The following is a 7,435-nucleotide window of genomic DNA, read 5'->3' as shown; positions in this document are numbered from 1 at the left end:
CAACAGCAACAAATGGAAGACCGACTATCAGTCCAACAGATCCACTCTTCTCTCCTCCTGCCTTCTTCCCTCCGTCCTCTGTGTCTCCTCCTGTCTGACCTGCAGGTGAGAAACAGGTGTGAGGTGTCAGCTGTCAGGTAGGTGATGAGTGAAGAACAGAACAGAATCCATTTCCTCTTCAAACTGCTGTCAGACATTATCTACTGCACTCTGATCACATCACTCAGACCAGCTGCTTTCTACAAAGTCTCATCAACAACATCTTTAGAAACAAACATCAACAACCAGGAAGCAGCTTCACCTCTGATCACACACACACTCAACTCTACTCACTCACCTGGAGGATCAACATGCAAGTGGATGATGCTGATGGGGTCACCACTCAGATTTGCTCTTTTTCTACGATTATTTCCTGTCTTTACACGACACTCGTATGTTCCAGTGTCATTAATCGTCACATTCTTCAGAATCACAGACACGTCTCCATCCTTCATCTGTCTGTCCTGCAGATCCACCTGGTTCTTAAAAGATGGATGCTGGTTAAAGTGCCCGTCCCGGTACAAAAGCACATATTCATCCCCCAGGTCAGCTCTGCTCCACTCTACAGCTATGATGTTGTTGTTTGGAGCTCGACATGGCAAAATGATGTTCTGTCCAGACTCAGCTGTGATGATTTTCTGGTCTGAAAGAGGAAACAACACAGAGCAGATATTTCTATGATATATTTCTGGAGATTTGGGGAGATTTTCATACAGCTGTTAGAAAAGAGCCAATCAATCAGAAGTAGGAATTATGAGCCAATTATGGTGGTGCGTTAATGCACAGTGGACGTTTGGGACAATCTCAATTACTGGTTATTGTTGGGTCTGTGTTTCCACAAGCCTCGCTAATTCTAGAGACTTATTCATCATGAAGAAAACAAGACAGTCGATCGATCGATTATTTGCGCAAGGGAGGCCTCGTCTGTGTCCACCACGAAAATGACCTCCAGATCTGACCTCCTCCTGCTGCCTTTTATTGAGAGACAGTTCACACAAAACACGTCAGAACAAAGCCACGCCCAGACAAGGCATTGTATGTATATGTGTGAACTTCTGTATCTAAGTAAGAATGTGTGTGTGTGTGTGTGTGTCAGACCTCCTGCTGACCAAAGGTCTAAACGCAGGAAGCTTACATCAAAAGCACAAGGATGTGTCTGTGATAAAAGACTACAGCCCCCCACCTAGAACCTCGAGAATCTGGGGGGAAGGACAGTGGAATTTCTTTCATCAGAGTTAAAACAATGTACAAATGGTAAACATAAAAATGACAAACATTTAACAATTCACTCTAACAGTTATGGTAATAAAGATGTCGTCGAGTACTTATTGGAGGAGCAAACAAGGAGGAACCGCTTACATGTCAACTTGTCACACAAGATTCAAGTGTAACATTCTTAATCCTTCTGGTAAAAAAAAAATCTCATTGAGATTAAAAATTGCATTTCAAAGAGAGACCTTCATGATCAAAATAAAAATAATGAAAAATAATAAAATGTACATAAAAATCTATTAGGTTTTAATGAATGAAACGTGTAGAAAAACACAAAAGATCAACATGTAAAATAAATAAAATAAAACAAAAGCCTTACGATAAAGATGAGACTGAAGTAGTGATGCAAACGAAGACAAGTTGCACAGTTGAGCTCTAAGAGCAAACGTTCGATCGCTGTGCGTCTTTACGCGTGAGGAACAGTGAACAGGTTTCTGTCTGCAGGATCTGGGGATAGACGCGGTGGCTGTTAAGGGAACAGCAGCTCAGGTACAATATTCTGGAGCCAGACCATGAAGGACTTTAAAAGTGATAAATAAAACCTTAAAGTCAGACTGCCTTCTTTAAGTTACCTCAGCATTATTGAGAGATATTACTTTGTTTCGATCAGTCAGGTATAAGTTCAGGTCTGAGGCTCGGCTGATGTCAGAGCTCACTTTCAGCAGCGCAAACCAGGACGCAGACGCACAGCACGCCCCGGAAAAGTGACGCAGGTTTAAGATGTTTCATTCCTGCTAACAGTGAACCAGAAGAACCGTCTACTTCATGCCTTTTCATCCACATTTAGTCACGAAATCCCGAATAACGTTGAGGAAAGCCTTATTTTAAGCTTTGGCGTGGGTGGCTTCAGCTTCTGACAGTAAGCTGAAAACTCTTTTGCATTTTTCATATAAGATTTTAGCATTTTAAATACTGGTTTTAATGTGATTCAACTCATATTTGGCTTTCTGTGGGTTCACACCGCAGACATAAACACGAATCTCACATTTTCTTTTGTTTTTTTGTTTATTTCTTTGGGGTTTTTTTGTTTTTCTCGAGACAAATTTCCTTCCTTTTTTTTTCCAGTGATGACGCTTTTTAAATCTGACTCGTCTTATATACGGGCTGACTCGTGTCCGTACATAAACTAAATTTCACCTTTAAACGGGGGGAAAATCCGCAATTTGGGGTTGAAGGGCTTGGTGGAGCCGTTTACATCACGCGCAACCGTTCACATTTTGACCCGATTTTTTTGCATTACTTTACAGAAAATGAAAAATAATACAACTGAGAAGTGAAAATTAAATCATAACTGACATTTTACGTCTTACGTTAAGACAAAAAACAAACCAACCAACATGAAAACCCAAAGTTTGAAAAAGGTTTGCGTTCATCAGCGATACTCTGGTGCAGTGTTGAGTGGTTGAGTGATGTGGAGCTGTGCGCATCGTTGCTCACAGTGTGAAGAAACGCAGAGCTCACCTTCAGCAGCGCAAATCAGGACGCAGGCGCAGAGCACGGCCCAGTACAATGAAGCGGCTGTAAATGTTTCCATTGTGGCTGAAAGCAGATGAGGAGAGGTGTCGCCTCCATGCGTTTTACCAACCAAATTTCGATCAACGTTACAGAGTCGGCAAATTCTCGGCTTTGACTTCGGAGTGGAAATAATGGTTTGTCTGTGAGGGTACGCTGAAAAGTACTAAGTACTGATTCATGTACTTGCTATAAATATTTATTTTAGTATAAATGACGTTCAGAAGTTTGAACTTTTAAAAGTTAATTTAAAAGAAATAAATGCAAAATGATTGAAACGTTTCTGCAAAACACAAAAACGATAAAAAACGAAATGTGAAAATCGTCACTTCATCCTTCTGCATTTTTTTTTCTTGAATTCACAGATTCTTTGTTTGGATGGGAGGTTGATTATTTTATATTAGTCACATTTTTCAATGGTAAAGTGAATGTATTTGAGGAATACATCCTAAAGAGATTTGTATTTGGGATAACTTGAAATGCAGCTGGGGTAGACTTCATCTCCCTGTGAACCTGAGCTGGACGTGCAGAAGCAAATGAAGAGGGGACTTGAAATATCTCTTCAGTAATTTATGTGAATATGAGGAGTACCTGAGCCACAGTTAGTTTCTGTTGTACAGACGTGATTATAAAAGCTGTTGTTCTGCTCTGTGTTCCCTCTGGACTCCTGTTGAATCATCAAACAGCACACAGCTCACCCTCCTGAGCTTTGCTCCAAGCAACCGACAGTGGAAACTAGAGGGATCACTGATCCTCCTCCTTAACCACAGTGCACTTTATGAAAGCAGTCTTAAATGTCTGTTTGATAAGCTTTTATCAATCAGGGACAATCAGACTCATTGGTTCTGTGTTCACTTTTAAATCACAAAGATTAAACAAAATATAAGCTCTTTGCTGTTATTGTTAACCTGTTATTGTGTGCCTGGGAATCAAAGATGTGATCTGGCTCTAATTGGCTGCTCTTGGCCTTTGGCTGTCATTAGAGGCACCAAAATGAAGCTGCTGTTACAGATTTCAGCTGTTACACTTCTTCCTGCGATCTGTCACTAAGTCATTGTTGAGTCAGTTTAACTAACTTTTGCAGGATGTCACAGGTTGTTTTTAAGTGTTTCAAAAATACTTTGTTTTTCTTTTTGTTCTCTCATTTTTAAAACTTGTATTTTTTTGATTTTGAAATCCAAAAATCACATATTGTGGTAATGCAGAGTTAGAGGTAGAGGTAGAGGACTGGCTGAGGTGACCTAATTCTCTGCTTCTAAATTCAGACAAAACTGAGGTTATTGTAGTCTGTGCTAAAACTCAGATACATACTTTTTATGGCATTAACTTGGCATGTAGTAAACGAGTATGGAGGTGCAATCACATTTCCGGTCCTGCATAGGTCAAACACAGCTAGATATAAAAGAAAAAAGAAGCAGTTTCCTGCTCGTCAGTGTGTTACACAACTAAACCTATGACCACACTGTTCATCGCTTTTCTCTGCAGTCTTGTTAAATGTTAAATGTTAAACTCAAACTGCTGACCTCATTGTTTACCTCCCCATGACTCTCTTGCTTTAACCTCTATTAAAAAAATTCTGATCTTCCGCTTACAGGAAGTGACTTCATCATCTCCATGGCAGCAGAACCACCCAAGCACACTGAGCAGAGATTGGCTGAGGGGTGCTGTAACTGCTCAGCATCACTTTTGAGCTGCACAGACTCAGAGTCACAGAGTTCATGTTCAGTCAGCTGGGTGTAACTTGAGCTTTATTCACTGAATTTAAATGAATCCTGCCTTGTTCCATTTTAGTGAATTCTGAAAGGAATACAGCTCTGAGCTTCAAGGTCTCTTAATCTTTCCTTCTTGGAAACATGAACTTCCAGTTAGTATCTGCAGTGAAGTGTAGTGATGGATTATCTTTAGTTTAGAAGAGCACATAATGTCGAAGCCTCCACAGGAACAGAGGGAGAGACTTTAGGGATCACACTGGAACTGTTTTTACAGCATCAACCAAGAAGATCAAACTTTTCTGCTACAGAAACTGTTTAGTTTTAATCCTTCAAACATTTCACATTTGCTAACATGGATTTTTTTTTCTGTATTAAGTTAAAGTTAGTAATGGTCTATAAATCATCACAGTACAGTTGGTCTATTTTCCACCTCGTGGGTAACAAACGCAAACACCTGTGTGGTCGTTCAGGTTCAAGTTTCTGATCCTCAATCTTAGTGTCATGTGCCTGCCTAGTCAGCCCATCATGGCAACAAATGTTTTGGTTTTGTCTCTCTCTCCTCTCTCTTGCTCCTGTCACTCTGCCTGCTCAGACTGAGGTCCCGCCCTTGCCTCACGCACCTGCAGCTGATCACCGGTGATTCCTCACTATTGTTTGCTGGCTCTTCATAAGGCAGGGGCGCGGGCTACAGGTCGCTGGAATATTGAGTAACTCAAGTTAGTGTTTGCCCAGCTCTGCAGAAAGCTGTCATTTGTTGTGTTTGCTTTGGAGTAATTCTAGTCTCTGTATGTAGACTTCCCTGATCCCTCTCATACCCTCACCCCTGAGCGTGAGTATGGCTCATTGCATGGAGTTTTGTGTGGGAGGGATACCCTGTGAAGAGCGAGAGGAGTGGAGCATGTGTGAAGATCCTGTTGCTCCGTGACCCTGTGGACCCTTGGAACTTTTTCCCCCACGTGTATCTAGTGCACCCAGTGTGGATTAATAAAAGACTGTTTAATTGTATCTCTCAGTCTGCACCTGAGTCCTTCTCGATTGCCTTGACACTTAGCCAGTTTGAATCTACTTTAGCATCTATATTTTAAATAATTTGGAGTTCACATTCCACTCACCGTGAGAGATGTTGACATAAACGTGGAGCAACAAGCAGCTCAAACAATGATGCACATTATTAGCAGTAATTTTAATATAGGAGACACTAACAGTATCTCCCATATTATACATGACACATGCTGCTGCTTTGTGAAAACTTGTTTATGTGGGAAATGCACATGATTAATAACATGCCACCCTGAAAACAAGGGTCAGGAAAGGTTGCATGGTTTTAGTTAAGAAGCAGTTTTAAGAAGTTTTCAACAGGGGACAGCAGATCATCTCTTTAGTTCCAACACTGAGAGAGATAGAGATTCACTATTTAAGTTCTGTGTAGAGCAGGGGTCCCCAATCCCAGTCCACGGGGCCGGTGTCCCTGCAGGTTCTAGATCTCACCCTGGGTCAACACACCTGAATCACATGATTAGTTCATTACCAGGCCTCTGGAGAACTTCAAGACGGTTATTTGTCTATTTAAATCAGCTGTGATGGATCAAGGACACATCTAAAACCTGCAAGGACACCGGCCCTCATGGACTGGGATTCGGGACCCCTGGTGTAGAGTCTAACCCAGTCAGAGTAACAGACACTGTAAAATGAGGTTGAAGGCTCTGAAAGCTGTTTTTTTTTCTTGTAGCTACAACTTTGAAACTGACACACAGAGTCATCAATTCTGGACAAAAACAACATAGGAAAAGCACAACACGTCTCCACACTGCAAATCTATTCCTGAGTGTCCCTCTGTGGTTAGTCAAACCCTTTTTTAAAAGTTTTTTTTGCTTGTTATTTTTATTTTGCTGTTTATTCTTTTTATTTTTAGTATATGATGAGAAGGCAAAAAATGAAATGGCTGCTCAATTCTTAATGTCAGAAAAATGAATAATAAAAATAAATATTATAGAATTTATTTATTGTTTGCATTTTAAGCCACTTAACAGTGACCTCTGAATTATTATAGTGTAAAAAGCCACCACAAACAAGGGAAGAACTGTATGCTAGCTACACATAGAAGACAATTTAGAAACTGAACCATGTTTTAATTGTACCTTTGCATTTTTTTGTTGTTTTTTTTCTATTAACAGCCTGCAAAAATACACGAACTTTTAGAATGATTTTTACCTGAAGCTAGAAAAATACCCCAAGTAAGATCTCATTGATTGTTTTACACACTTGGTGATTCTCACAGAGCTGTTAGCTAAAATGTTTCACAGCATTTTCTGCAAATCTGAGGAAACTGGATACGCAGAGGACAAACTATCCACAGCAGATGAATAAACAAAAGTCACTTTTTAAAAAAAATTTTTTCATCATGGAGTTAGAAATGATTGAAACATTGGGAATACCAACACCAAAAAGGATGTTTCTTCTCAAGATTCAAAGTTCAGTATTCAAAAAAATTGCAGAAAATGAAGAAGAAAGTATAATCTCTAAATTAAAAAGTTCTAAAGCAAGGGATGAGTACCAATTTCCTGAAGCATTATAAATCGTGTCTTTTGGTGCCTGTGACCCATCAATCACACACGTAGTCATTCCTCTGAGTTGGAAGGTGGAAAAAGTTACGGTACACCAATTTATAAGATAAGATAAGATAAGATAACCTTTATTAGTCCCACACGTGGGAAATTTGTTTTGTCACAGCAGGAAGTGGATGGTGCAAAAGTTAGAATACAATAAGAATAAATACAGTACACAACTGTACAGAATAGAATAAAATAAAATACTATATACAGTAGAATAAAATAGAATAAAATATACAATAAGATAAAAATAGAATAAAAATGCTATATACAACTGAGTAAAAATACAAC

General features: G+C 39.7%; 1 long non-coding RNA gene across 2 annotated transcripts; it reads left to right on the top strand.

Moving 5' to 3' along the window:
* Positions 1-272: 272 nt before the first annotated feature.
* Positions 273-5,540, top strand: LOC102291966. Of its 2 annotated transcripts, XR_006053923.1 has the most exons (3): positions 273-2,170; positions 4,418-5,251; positions 5,329-5,540. It is a non-coding gene; the product is annotated as an uncharacterized LOC102291966 (long non-coding RNA). The 2 variants fall into 2 exon arrangements; XR_318106.3 differs by having other exon boundaries at positions 273-5,251.
* The last annotated feature ends 1,895 nt before the right edge of the window (positions 5,541-7,435 follow it).

The sequence above is a fragment of the Haplochromis burtoni genome, unplaced genomic scaffold (genome assembly GCF_018398535.1).
Source record: "Haplochromis burtoni strain Fernald_Lab_line unplaced genomic scaffold, NCSU_Asbu1 Contig_2997, whole genome shotgun sequence".
Taxonomy (NCBI): Eukaryota; Metazoa; Chordata; class Actinopteri; order Cichliformes; family Cichlidae; genus Haplochromis; species Haplochromis burtoni.
The sequence above is the reverse complement of the archived record's forward strand: the minus strand, read 5'-3'. Positions and strand labels throughout refer to the sequence as shown.